General features: G+C 39.0%; 1 pseudogene; it reads left to right on the top strand.

Annotated features, from left to right (window-relative positions):
• The first annotated feature begins 9,770 nt into the window (after positions 1–9,770).
• Positions 9,771–13,922, top strand: LOC101712092 (DENN domain-containing protein 2C-like; annotated as a pseudogene).
• Positions 13,923–14,696: the final 774 nt, after the last annotated feature.

Here is a 14,696-nt window from a genome sequence, read left to right as displayed (position 1 = left end):
TCAATTAAAAAGAGATCTAACAAAATAAGAATGGAAATAAATTGTTCATTGAAATTGGCAGGTGACCTTAGCAAAGTTGGTAAGTAGGATGGTAGAGATAGTTTTAAGTGTGTATAGTTATGTAGAAAAGCATAAACATGCATGCAAAGAATACTTATCAATTACAAGATAGTGGTCACCTTGATAGGGAGAGGAAAGTAGTAAGAAAAGGATGTTTTAGCTGTTTTGCAAAATTTTTACTTCAAAACTGTTTAATCAAAGACAGCTAAATATGACCTTTATTAAGTTTTATAATGGGTATGTGCATGTCTATATTATTATTTTCTGCACATTTCTACACTTAAACTATGCCATAATTTTCAATGGTGAATAGAAAGTGGGAACATTGAATTTGAATACTCTTCTGAGTGACTGATGGAACAATTGCCCCAAAGAAAATAAGGAAAAGAGAAATCCTTGAAGAGGAGGAGTCATCTCTAAAAAGCTGATCCTAGAGAAAACTAACTCAGCTGATGTGACTGTCACATGATACACAAGGGGAACATTATACTCTGGCTCTAAAATGGGGCTCTAATAACCACGTAGTCTACCACCTTCTTGGCTGCCACTGATCATGCCATTCTCCTGCTAACATAGATTAATGGTTGCCTCTGTACTAGGGATAAAATTCAAATACATCTCATGGCCACATAGTTCCTCACAATTTTGCTAGCCTTGTCTATCACTCTTCTTTGTTTCTAGCTCTTTCCACCCATAAAAGACTGCACCCCAACTTGCTTCAGTCAAAGAAAATTGCCTTCATTTTGGTGGTTTCCCAGTTTAAAGTATGCACTTACTGCTTCTGAGCCCATCTTTTTCTCGCCAGCTGCTACCATGCTGTAGTTTGAATCTTGAATGTTCTCCAAATGCCCTGTGTTGAAGGCTTTGCCTCCAGTCCATGATGCTATGAGAGTTGGTGAAACCTTTAAGAGGTGGTCCCTCAAAGAAAGAGGTTAGATCCATGGAGTATGTTCTTAAACGTGGTATTGAGACCCTGGCCCATCCTTTTCTATTCTCTTTGCTTCCTGCCCATCATGAGGTGGAGCTTCTTCTAGCACACACTTCAGCCTTGCTATACTGCCTCATCACAGGCTCAAAAGTAAAGGGCCAATTGAGTATGAACTGAAACCAGCAAAATAAACTTTTCCTCTTTTTAAGTTGATTTATCTGAGTAATTTTGTTGACTTTGTGGGGGGGGGGGTACCTGGGATCAAACTCGGGTCCTTGCACTTGCACAGCAGGTGCGGCAAAACCACTGAGCTAAATGCCCAGTCCTATCTCCGTAATTTTGTTAGAGTAATGGAGATCTAACAGAAGCCATCGTGTCAAACTCGAGGACACTGGCAAAAGTCTGCCCTAACCCTAACTGCCTGAGCTCATCACACCCCCTTTCTCATGTCAACCCTGAACTTTTAAAAGAACTTAAAATGCCTTATAATTAGTGGTCCATACAGCTGACTCAACTACCAGACTGAGCAAAGTAAAAAGAGCCACCTGTTAGATTTTGGTTGCTCTTGGCCTGAAACATACATGGTAAATTTCAGTCTCTAAGTAGCATTTCATAAATAAATAAGTGAATTAATGAAGACAGATTTACATGAATATCAAGTATGATTTACAATCAGATTTTCTTAGACTGTTAAAGCTCTGTGGTATTAAACCTACCTTCCAGGATTTCTTAGAATATTAAATCTCTGTGATATTTAAACCTACCTTCCAGGATAAGATGCATTAATAGCTAAAGAAATTTATTTTTCTGCAAATGTATACATATCATTAATCAAAACTTGCCTTTGAATATGAGTCAACTGACATGCTTTTTCTCCAAAAATGCAGTTATTCTCTAACCCAGTAAACTAATTTTTGTATCAACTGCTCTTGTAGATTATGTGAATCACAAGCTCTTCCAGAGCTCTAGAATTCAGGACATTCATCCTATCTGCCCTGCTCACTCTGGAAGAGCTCACTTTCTCTGAATGAGTACAAAGTTTTCTTATGTAGATTATTTTACCACAGAATCATAAAATGGCCTCCAGAATACTAAATATCTTATTTTTATCCCACTTATGTATCTGTATGTGCTTCTAGAGCTTCATTGTACATTTAATAGAGAGTTGTTAATCATGTGAGTAAGGACTATATTTTTTCTCTCAAATATATCATGAAGTAAACTTCGTTAAGAATATTATAGAGGTCTGCTTCTTAGGAGGTCATTTACAAATTACTCTGAGCTTTAACAAAGTAAAAATCTGTTCCATGAAGTCAGAGTATTACAGAAACACCAAATTAAATTTTCAATGAGTTTGAAATTTAATCATTCAGAGCAAGATTCATTATGCTTAATTTCTCCTGGGTTTGTTTAATTATGGACTTCTAGTACATTTGTAATTACTATGAATATTACCTTGGCAATGGTACATATACTGATTTTTAAAATTTATCACCACAGGATTGTGGCAGACATTTTCATACATATTTATGCTTTCTCAATAAGCTTTATAATTTATATATATATATATATATTCTCTAAAAAGCTATATATTAATGGTTAGGCTCCATATTCATTGTCTCACTTAATCACAAAATACCACATAAATATGGTTAAATGTGATTATCTGCATTTTATAGGTGGAAGATTTTTTTTTCCCCATTAAGTTTATTGGTACATTTTAGGTATAAAATACATTGACATACATCATTGGGATCTTGTACCATTACATGAGTATCTTGGTTCTTATTTTTTTTTCCCCTTCCCCTGACCTACCTTCACCCCCTCCACCCTTCCCTATTTGCAAAGACCTTATTTCCATTTTTTTCCTTTTCTCATATTTTTCCCCTTCTTTCCTTTCCCCTGACTCTCCCACTTCCCCTGCTCCTTTAGACGTTTACTTCCTATTACACAATATCAATTATACATTTTTAAAATTAAAATATCAAGACCTAGGAGACATTACCATAGAAAGCATATTTGAAAAATTTGTTTTGAAATAAATTTGACAACTTCTAAGAAGTACCTTGGAAGACAAATTAATGAAACTAACTCTGGAGGAAATATAATATTTGAATAGCACCTCTTAAAGAAGGTATATTCCTAGCTCGAAAACCTACCTAAATGACAACAGCAGGCTCGTAAACATTTTAACTGATAAATTATATCAAACATTTAAAGCAGAAAAAAGAAGGAACACTTTTCCCCTCATTTTAGGAAATCAACATTGTGCTAATCCTAAAAGTGGATAAAGATAATAGAAGAAAAAAGTATGAACATAGATAGAAATTTGTTTAACAAAACAAACTATTAGAAGTCAGATCTGGCAGTATGTAAAAAGTGCTTTTGTTATAGGGATGGCAGTGTTGGTTCAGCATTGGAAGATCCACCCCCAAAAGTCACCATTTTAACAGAGGAAAGGAAAAAGCCATATGATCCTGTCAGTAGTTGGAGAAAGAGTATTGGACTAAATTCTACAGCTGTTCATAGTAAAAGCTATCAGGAGACTAGAAGTAGAACAGAACCTTCTCAACAGATTAGAGACATGTACTCCATACTTCCAGGGAGAATGTCTTACATGAATGGAGAAGATAAAACACTTTCTCCTTAAGGTGGGGAACAAGGGCAGATATGCTTACTCTTCATTTGTCCATTAAACTTTGAAACGTAGGCCCCACCAAAATAGTCTGGCAATAAAATGACACAAATAGGATAGGATAGGATAGGCAAGGTAGAAGCAAAATCTTTATATGTAGATGAAATGATCATCTACAGAGAAAATACTAAATCTCTGGAAACCCTAGAACTTGTATTTGAATTTAGCAGGATTAGAAAACACAAGGTATATATAAAAGTTCAGGTCTGTGTATACTTGCTACAAATGAAGAACTGGATATTGAAATTTGAAAGTTATGTAGGAGTGCAAAGGACCTAGAAAAGTTTAAAAAAAAAACAAAAAACAAAAAAAAATGTTGGAAGAGGTTTAGTACCTAATTTTAAGACTTCTTCTAAAGCTACAGTAATCAAGGCAGTGCTGGTGTAAGGAAAGACATATAGATCATTGGAATCAAACAGAGAATCTAGAAATAGAACCACACATATATGGTCCACTGAGTTTTGAAAGATTATTTAACATTAGCATTTTATAGAATATAAAGTCAATTCTAGAGCCAAGGAAGAGACAGTGTTTTCAGCAAATGGCACTAGAACACCTGTTACCCATATATAAAAAATTAACCTCAATACTTTATTTCCATACATGAAAATAACTTGAAGGGATCTATGAACCTAAATATGAAAACCTAAAAGCATAAAACTTTAAGAAGAAATTATAAGGGAAAATGTTAATGAATTCAGGGTAGGCAAGAACTCCCTAAGATACAAAAGACATGATGTATAAAAGAAAAAAATTGATAGGGCCAGGGATTTAGCTCAGTGGTGCCACCGCCTGCCTCGAAAGCTCAAGGTCCTGAGTTCGATCCCTGGTACCGCAAAAAAAAAAAACCAAAAAAAAGAAAAGAAAAAAATTGATAAATGAGATTCCATCACAATTTAGAACTTTAAATGACATCATTAAAATGAAAAGTAGTCCTTAAACAGACCATATTTACAATGCATATAACTTATGACCAGAATATATAAAGAATTCTTAGAGCTCGTTCATAGACAACCCAATTAAAAAGTAGACATAAGAAGATGATAAATAGCCTGTACAGCACAAGGAAAGGTGTGCAACTTTAGAATCAGAAAAATACTAATCAGTACAATAATAAGATTGAATTATACACTCATTAGGGAGATGAAGGTAAAAGTTTTAAAAGCCTTGCCATGACTTTTTCTTTTTGTTGGATTCTCCTCTTTTGCATTTAATTTGTCATGCCCAGTGGATTCATTCTGCTGGGTTTCCTGGGGTTGTGATCCTCATTATCTTTTCCTAGGGTATTGACTAAAAATTTTTGGAGTGCCAGTTTGGTATTCATGAAGTTCCTAAGGTGCTCTTTATCATGAAAGTATCTTATTTCTCCATCAGTTTTGAAAGATAGTTTTGCAAAGTACATCAATCTGGGTTGGAGGCTCTTTTCCTTTAGGGCTTGAAATGTATCACTCCAAGCTCTTCTTGCCTTGAGGGTTTGCATTGAGAAATCTGCTGTGATTCTGATGGGCTTTCCTTTGTATGTGATTTGTTTCTTTTCTCTCACTGCTTGTAGAATTTTGTTCTTCTGTTGGATTTCTGGAATCCTAACTATTATATGACTGTGTAGGGTTTTTTTGATCAAGGCTAGCTGGAGTCCTATATGCCTCACTTATCTGTATGTCAAGTTCTTTTCCCCTGCTTGGGAAGTTTTCTGCCATCACTTCTGTGAACAGTTTTTTTATGTCATCTGCACTTTCTCCTCTTTCTTCCTTGACTCCAATCAGTCTTATGTTATTCTTTGTAAAGGTAATTGGGGACAGCAGGGGGGAGTGGCTGGGGTGCTATAGCAGGGCTTGGAGAAAGAAAAGGAAGGATAAAAGGGTCAAATGGCGTAGGGAGGAGGAAGGGAGAGGTTGCCTCATACTTGCCTGAGTATGAGATGTGGCCCCATCTCTGAGGCAAAAGACAACTGAGTCAGAACTTTAAACGGAGGCTTTGTTATCAACTGTCAGACAGGAGGAGGTGAGAAGGAAGGAAAATAATTTGGTCTGCTCTGAGGAGAAGTTACACGAAATGCCTTGAAAGCAGAAATGTTTTATTTAGTTAAGAAGGGATTTGAGGGTGGAAATATGAAAGTGAGACCATATAAGATTAATGTAGACTAGGGCCAGGGATTTAGCTTAGTGGTTCCAGTGAGTGCTGCGCAAGTGCAAGGTCCCAAGTTCGATCCCCAGTACCAAAAAAAAAAAAAAGATTACAGTAGACTCAATTAAGGACGTAAATAAAATGACAAGACACAAAAGCAAGGCATTTATATATCTTCTGAAATTTGGGTCAGTCTGATGGAAAGAATGGAGAATGAGGAGTGGGGCGATGACTTGTTATCTAAGGGAGCCCCCTTGTATTCATTTATAAAGGGGTTTCGTGAGCATTGCAAAACCTGGAATCCAGAGACAGAAATAGCCAATGATTTCCAAGAAGTAAACTTGTGCGGTGGTCAGAGTTGGGATCTGAGTAATTGAAAGTATGTGGTCAGGGGGAAGAACTAGGGGAATGTGGAGGGGCAGAGGGGACCAAGATGTCCCAAACACCTGGGCTGAGGGAGGGAGAAGATATGGGGTCCGAGGAAGGCAGAGCAGTAGGAGTGAGAAGGGCAGTGATAGGGTGGGGAGCAGAGACTGGAATAGTGAGGCTGGCAGAGCTTTGTTAAAATAGCTCACCTAAAATAATAAATAAATAAATAAATAAATACAATAGATCATCTGAGGAGCAAGATTGGACAGATGGGAATGACTAGAAACAAATGAGTAAACATTCGGTTTCCCAATTGGCATAAGAGCAGAGAGGTTTGGAGAGGCCTGGACACAGCGCCTTCAATTCCCATAACAATAACTGAGGATAAAGTTAGCTGTTCTGAGAATGAAGAGAAGGTGAAGTGGGTCACCCCGTATGGATCAGAAATGAAAGTCTTACCTTCTTAGCACTAAGAGGTGGGTGCATGAGGTTGATATTGGAGACTTTAGGTAGTGGAGGGGGCGCTGCTCAAGAGGGTGGAAAATTTGAGAGTCCCATGGGTGATGGGCCTGGGGCTTGCTGAAAAACAGGGTGGTGGTGAGAGCAGCAGAGCAACTGCTGGCTTCCTGTTATCTCTGCCCTCCTGCAGATGTGGGTAATGGGTCTGTTTGGGCAGGGGTCTGGCTTAGGGGGCCTGTCAGTAAGCTGGGTCCGTTCTATAAGTATCCGCCTATAATAGTATACACGGTACCCAGTTATACCAAAAAGTGGGTTTGGGGCCATGGATTTAGTTCGGTGGCACCGTGCCTGCCTTGCAACCACAAGGTCCTGAGTTCAGTCCCCATTACCAAAAAACAAAACAAAACAAAAAGTGGGTTCAACTAGAGCTTTGATAATGGCTATAGACAAAGTCAGAAAGTCATGTTATGTTAATGGCTCAGTTTAACCAGTAATGCAATTTGGAAACAGAATAACTGTCTTAGCCCTGAGTTGTGTTCGTATGACAACTTTTCTTCCACACAGCTCATCTCCCTACATTCCGAAAAGGCAAGTAAGGAATTTCATCTCCATCCGCAATGACATGTAAGATCTCATGTTCCACTGAATCACTGCTGTAAAATGCAGCCAGCTAGTGTGTATTGCAAACTCCTCACAAGTCTGTGGACCATGGAATATGGTGACCAGTGAGACTTCCAGGATTTTCACCTCCAACTTGAACCTTGTAAACTAATGACAATGATCCAACATCAGAGAAAACAGCAAATGAGACCAGCATGTTTTCCTTTTGTATCTGCTGACACCTTCCAGAATTCAGCTTATGCCCCAGGCTATTGAGCTTAGCTTGACTTTGGACAGAACTCATGGAATCTCCTTAGTCCCAGTCAATACTGTCCAGCCCAGCTTACTCTTTCCCCTCATTATCACCTATTTTTCAGGGACATTGAAATTATCCCACCCTGGTACAATTTTTACAGGGCTTCTTTCCAAAGATTTATCCACTTTCCTTTGAGGTCAAGTTTCTCCAGATGCAGACTAATTTCCTTCAGGACACAACAGAGGAGCTCATCTGAGAATATATTTTGGCAATATTAACATGATATAGGATCAAACTTATGTAAAGCATTTCATAATTTGCATAGTATCAGACTCATTGAATAAATTACATACAGTATCATTACCAGTATTATAGTACAAGCACACACTGTGGAATATATAAATATTAGATTCTCCTTAATTCTTTTTTTTTAAATTCTTTTTCCTTAAATTCTTTTATTGGTACATTTTAGGTATACAATACATTTGCATTTATCATTAGGTGCTTGTACCTGTACATGATGTATCTTGGTTCTTATTTTTTCCCCATTCTTGTTCTCCCTTCACCCCCTCCACCCTTCCCTATTTACAAAGACTTTGTTTCCATTTTTTCCTTTTCTCATCATTTTTCCTTTCCCTTCTTTCCTTTCCCCTACCCTTCCCACTTCCCCTACCCTTTTGGACCTTTTCTCCCTACTTCAAATTATCAATTATTCATTTTAATCATTTTAATCCTTATTTACACTTTCAGTTCCTCACACCAGAGAAACTATTCAGTATTTACACGTGTGTCCTATTTATTTCATTTAAGGATACTCTTTAATTCTTAAGAATAAAACTGAGCATTTTTCCCTTCCTCTACTACATAAAAAAGTCTAAGGGCTGGTGATTTAGCTCAGTGGTTCCGGCACCTGCCATGCAAGCGCAAGGTCCCAAGTTCAATCCCCGGTACCAAAAAAAAAACGTCTAAGCCACCATTTACATAGTAATTCATTTATCCACTATGTCATTAAGCATGTATTCCATGAAAGTGGAAAGAGCAATTCATAGACCTACAAAGTGTCAGGTAAAAGGCCGAAGACCAAGACCAGACCAGGCCACAGCAAGCCTTTATTAGGGGAATAGACCTGCCAGGCTGTCTCTAAACAAAGGAGAGACAAAAGTAATATGGCCAGGGCAGGGAGAGTCTTTTATAGAGACTGGGGTGGGGTTTGTAGGGGCTGAGGTGGGGTTGAGTGAGGTAGTGACTAGGGAATGGAGGAGCCGGTGATGTCACTAGGTGGTAGGAGGTGAGCGAGTATTAGGTTACTCTCTAGGCAGGAACAGGGGCATGCTGGGAAGAAGGGTTTGTTCTTTGGTGGGAGCAGCCATCTTGGCGTGACGTCACACAGGGGAGGGGGCAAGGCACCGTAGGAAGAGGGCAGCTGCTATACATAACAGCTGCTGAGGTAGTGGGAGACCTCTCACAAAGCCCCTGCTCTCCTATATCATGTATTCTGGTAATAAGAATAGAGATAATGTTGAACTCTATATTGACAAAATACAGTTTGACAACCTAATGAGTATAAACCTTAGTTCATAAACTACAGTGTGCAAAAAATACTACACAAAATTATGTTTTAATAAATGCCCTTAGTTACTATTTTGAGCCACTATTTCCACCAAACATGCAAAAGAAATTCACTTCAGCTATATGGGGAGTTTTCCCCTATTCTTTTGCAAGTTCACATCAGGACTCCCAGAGGTGATGAGGCGTCAGTCCAGTGCAGGGGCCCTCATTCATCCACCCTTGTAAGTCATGACCGAAACACCCATTGTCCTGCCTCTATGCCCCTTTAGATCAATGACACCTATGCTGCACTGCCTGTGGCATCAAAATCCCTGGCAGTCTGTCTGTGATTCCACCTGACATGCTACACCACTAGACCACTCTGAGCATCTGGTTTGAGCCCTGTGACTCCTAGGACACACAGACCAGGGTTTGCAGTTTCTCTTCTCAGCTCACCTCTGCCAAAAAGTCTCTTAAGTCCAGGAAAACCCATTCTCTTCCATGTTTTTCTCCAAGCTACTCTGTCTATGTCAGGGAATTCAAACCAACTTCTTTTATTTCCTCAGTCAGCCCTCTGCATTCACATCAAGAGTTAAGATTTTTGGAAAATAAAAAACAGAGGAGTTTGTTGATTACTTCAAATTTCCACCACCCCAAGTACCTTCCCTCAGGCAATGAAGATCAGAGTCAGCTGCTTGTTTAACTCTAGAAACAATAAAATAGTTGGAGAGAGTGAGAGCCAGCATCACGGGGCTACCGCTCAGTGGAGCTGCAGGACCTCCTAAGGCAGCACGGAGGGCTGTTGAGGGCAGGGTAGGATTATGCAAGATAAAGTTGCAGCCATTTTCAATGAGGATCAATGATCAAAACTGTTCTTTTAAAAAAGACATTTCCAAGTTAAACATGAAAGAAAGATAGTGGAATCATTTCACTTCCGACAGGATAAAGTGTACAGTATTTCACCGTCCCTTTTAATGGAATCTTTGTAAGATTCATCACTTATCATGCACCCAACTGGGAACATGGATGTTGGTTTTTCTCATTTGGCTGTTCAGACACTGTCAAGAAGCCACTGCAAAAACATCAAACAAAAAATTTCTTGGTGGGAAAGAAGGTCTAATGGTACATCTAATCCACCTAAGTGGCATCCAAAGGACTTCAGAGTGAGATACAACTGTCACCAAGAGATTCTTCCTAAGAAAACTCCTATTGCTGAGGGAAAGAACAAAAAGTTGGGAGTAACCAACTCTCAAAATGTGGGTTTAGATATGAACAAAAGCCATGATCTAAGTGAGGATGAAGATGAGAAACATGAATATTACGATACACGCATATTTAGAAATGAATCAGAATCCAGTTGGGTATGTTCAAAGGTCAAACAGACTGAAAGCTGGAAAGAAGTTGTGTTAGGGTCAAGAGACTTCATTACCTCAAGGAAACTTTTACACCTCACAAATATCGTGGAAGAAAATAGAAGCACTTCCCCCAGATAAAGTCATCAATTTGGCTTTGGAACATTGTGGCCCTCCAGAAAAATAACTGAATTGTAGCATTCTGAATAGTTCATATGGAATAACCAAGAGCTTAGAAAACACTTACTCTGAACCTGAGGGTCAAGAATGTGGACCTTCTATAAATCCTTTGCCAAAACCACGTAGGATGTTCAGATGCTTACCTGAATCTGGTGTTAGGCCACATAAAGAAAGAAACTGTGACCCAAAAATGCTGTGAGAATAATCCTTGTGCAGAATCTACTTTGCCTCTTCTCAGGAACCCGAACCAAAGAAATACGGAGGAAAAATTAGAGGGAGCTCTAAAAGGAAATCCTTTGAATTTGTGGATATTCAGCACTTTCGAAGTCGGAATTCACAGAGGATTCATGAAGAACTTGTGAGAAATTCTGGTTTGGCACTTTATTATACACAATCAGAGGATAATATCTATGAAGACATCATACTTCCCACCAAAGAAAATCCATATGAAGATATTCCAGTGCAGGCTTTGCCCTTCAGTATGGAAGTTGCCCCCCCCAAGAGTGCTCTCAAAACACCCAAGCTTCCTCACAAACCACAGTACCTTCACCGGAAGACTACAGAACTGAAGAACCCTCAAACTTATTTATGGTCAAAGCTTACGAAGGATACCACTTTGCCTTTCACTTTAACTGAATGGAAACTTTTCTGAGCTAAAGAAGTTGCAAACAGAAAAAGGAGAAATCTTCCAAGGCTTGTACTGAAAATAGATGATGTATTTCAGTCTAAGCAAGGAAAGAAGAAGGTAAAGTTACACCCTGACACTGGAAAGGAAATACCTCCTTCACAAGGTGAAACCAGTGGGAATGAAAGTGATGGTGAGTATCTGCCAAAGAGTCGCCCCAAGCACTTAGCACAACTCCAACAGCCTTCCAAGAGGAAGCCACACTACCAGACCTTGGAGCGGGATCTTACTGAAGTGCAAGAGCACCAGTTGTTTGAACTTTTTGTGGTGGTGTCTTTGCAGAAGCAGCCTTCAGGAATAAGCTACACTCCCCAGGTCAGACAGCAGTTCCCTAGCAAGGGTGATCATGGCTATAAGCAATCAAAAGACAATGAAGAATGGCTCAAAGTTATCCCAAAATTTTGTTTTCCAGATTCAGAGGACTGGCTGCCAACCTCAGAACTCGAGTGAAACTTTTGCCTTTGACTGGTGAAGATGGAAGCCGGTGGTTTGGCTACTGTAAGAAGCTCTTGCCAGAAAGCAAAGGAAAGCAACTCCTTGAGGTGTACTGCATGGTTAGTTGCCTAGGCTGCTTCAGCGTGTTTTCAAAGATTCTGGATGAAGTAGAGAAGAGAAGAGAAATGTCTCCAGCCCTCGTTTACCCGTTCATGCGCACTGTCATGGAGGCCCTTTTCCCAGCTCCTGGACATACCATCACCGTCAGGAGCTACCTCCCTGGGGCTGGAGATGGGTCTAATGAACTCTGCCGACCACTAGATTCACGATTGAAACGTGGATTTTGAATGCCTCTTTAAGTGCTTGAGCGTGTGTCATCTCATCCGGGTCTGCACCTCTCTCCTTTTGGAGCGGAGGGTAATCTTTGTTGCCAACAGCCTAACCACACTGTCAAAATGTGGTCATGCCGTGGTAGCCACCCTGTATCCATTCACTTGGCAGCACGCCTATATTCCAGTTCCTCCAGCATCCATGATGGACATCGTGTGCTCACCTACCGCGTTCCTCACTGGGATCCTGTCTTGCTCCTTACCGCAGCTCCAGGACCTGCCCATTGAAGAGGTGCTGATAGTTGATCTCTGCGCTAACAAGTTCTTTTTTTTTTCTTTTTTTTTGCTTAAATTCTTTTATTGGTACATTTTAGATATACAATATGTTTACATTTATCATTGGGTGCTTGTACCTGTACATGATGTATCTTGGTTCTTATTTTTTCCCCATTACCTGTGCACCCTTCACCCCTCCACCCTTCCCTATTTACATACACTTCATTTCCTTTTTTTTTTGTCTTCTCATAATTTGTCCTTTCCATTCTTTGCTTTCCCCATCTCCTCCCACCACCCCTACAACTTTGGACCTTTTCCTATTTCAAAGTATCAGTTATTAGTTATTAATCCTTTTAATCCTTATTTACACTTTCAGTTTCTCACACTAGAGAAACTATTCGGTATTTACACATATTAAAGATCTAAATATTAAGACAGAAGCACTAAACTTGCTAGAAGATAAGTTAGATGAAACTCTTGAAGACATTGGCATAGGAAAAGACTTTATGAACAAAACCTCAATAGCATGGGAACTGGCAGAAAGACTCAACAACTTGGATCTCATCTTATTAAAAAGGGACATTATTCTTTGAACATGACTATCACTGAGCACGGGGCGCGTGAATTCCAAAGGGAGCCATTTCTTAGTCCCACACATCCCGAAGCATACGCCACTTCCTAGATCTCTTCATGGCGACTCAGATGTTTGCAGGATTCATCCAGGACCGGGAGCTTCAGAAAAGTGGGGTTAAAGGTTTGTTTGAGGTTTGGGCTCTCCAGTGTTTGGAAACAATTCCTGAGTCTGAGCCTAGTGGGGTGAATAGAATTTTGCAGAGTCTTGGAAGTGAAATGAAATTTTTGCAGAAGAAATGAATCTTTGTCTCCATCTTAAATAGAATGAAAAGTGCCAAAGAAAATGCTTCTCCAAGGGTCAGGATGCCTTTGAAGTAGTCTACAAAATCTTTGAAATTTTAAAAGGTTCAAAAGCAGCTCCAAGTTCTCAGAGGAAGACTTCCTGTTGCTGCTGCACAATCACTGGAGAACTGTTGGAAGTAACTGGAACTGATGCTCTCTACTGCCGCCAACATGTTTTTTACTGGGGCCTTTTCTATTTGATTCTTTGGCTTATTCTCTGTGTTATATGCTTAGTCTGTGACAGCCATTGTTTTTACAAGGGAAAGGCTGTTATTGAATATTTTTTAAAATAAAAAGCTTAAAGATGAGTCTAATGAAAGAGAGGCTGGGTTTGGTGAACTAGAGAGACACTATTGAAATGGCAAAGATTAGCGTTACACACATAATTCTCATCACTGAAATACCATGGCAGCTTTAAACCCATGGGCTAAAAGCTGGGCTCTTCAGCACATACCTGGAGTTCCAGCTACTTGGGAGGCTGAGGCAGAAAGATCATGAATTTTGAGTCCACCCTGGGTAACAGAGTGAGATCTTGTCTCAAAATAAAAATGTTGGTAAAGCCAAAAAATAAAATAAAATAAAATAATTGGAGAAAAAAATACAAAATTTGGAATCTTTACGTATTCTCCCACTAATAAACTTTCACCATTTTGTTAAGAAAAATTATTCTAAAACAATTCTCCTCTCTAAATAAAGGACCCTGGATCTGGTGTTTAGAATAAGACTCACCTTGTCTTTATTTAAAAGTTCAATACCTTGTTATTCGTGAATTTCTTTGCTTTGATTTTTTTTAAACATTGTACTAAAACAGGAATGTCTCAATAACTTAGTTCCGAGAAGAGTTTTTAGAACTGACTTAGTTCTGACAACTGGAGACTTCTACATCCTATGGAAATGGAACCCAAGAAGTAGTTCAGAGCTGTGGCTGACAACTTCTCTCCCAATAAATAGATAAAGTGTAAATAAGGACCAAAACGTATAATAGATAACATGAAATAGGAAGAACTGTCTGATTTCTTTACTCAAAAAATGCTTTTTCTCCAACTAACTAACAAGACGTACACCAAGCAATAAAAATATAAACAGCCATCAGCTACTCCACAGACAGTGTACCAGTCATTGTGGTCTACATTTTAAAAGGCTCATCGGAAAAAGAAAATCACTCAAAAAGCCCATCAAATGTATCCAAGGCCAAGGGTCCATTACATTTTAATTATTCAGGCAACTGCTTTGCATGTAAAACCTTTTAAAACTTAGAAAATAACCAAAGAAAAGGAATGGTCAACATCCTTTCCCACATAGATAAAACTAAAGAAATTCCATTTTTATAGAAGGTACCTTTTTAAAAACTATATACTTCAAGGAAGAAACCATCTTAATGAAGCTAGTTTTGTTTCTCCGGGATACTTTTGGAAAAACATTCATAAAACCATAAATCCCCTTTCAGAGATATAAATACCCATAGCAGCAATAACATGTGGCTAC

Source organism: Heterocephalus glaber, unplaced genomic scaffold (assembly GCF_053883595.1).
Source record: "Heterocephalus glaber isolate CG9 unplaced genomic scaffold, H.glaber_assembly_v1.0 deba00000281, whole genome shotgun sequence".
Classification (NCBI taxonomy): Eukaryota; Metazoa; Chordata; class Mammalia; order Rodentia; family Bathyergidae; genus Heterocephalus; species Heterocephalus glaber.
This window is presented reverse-complemented; position numbering and strand designations above follow the sequence as displayed.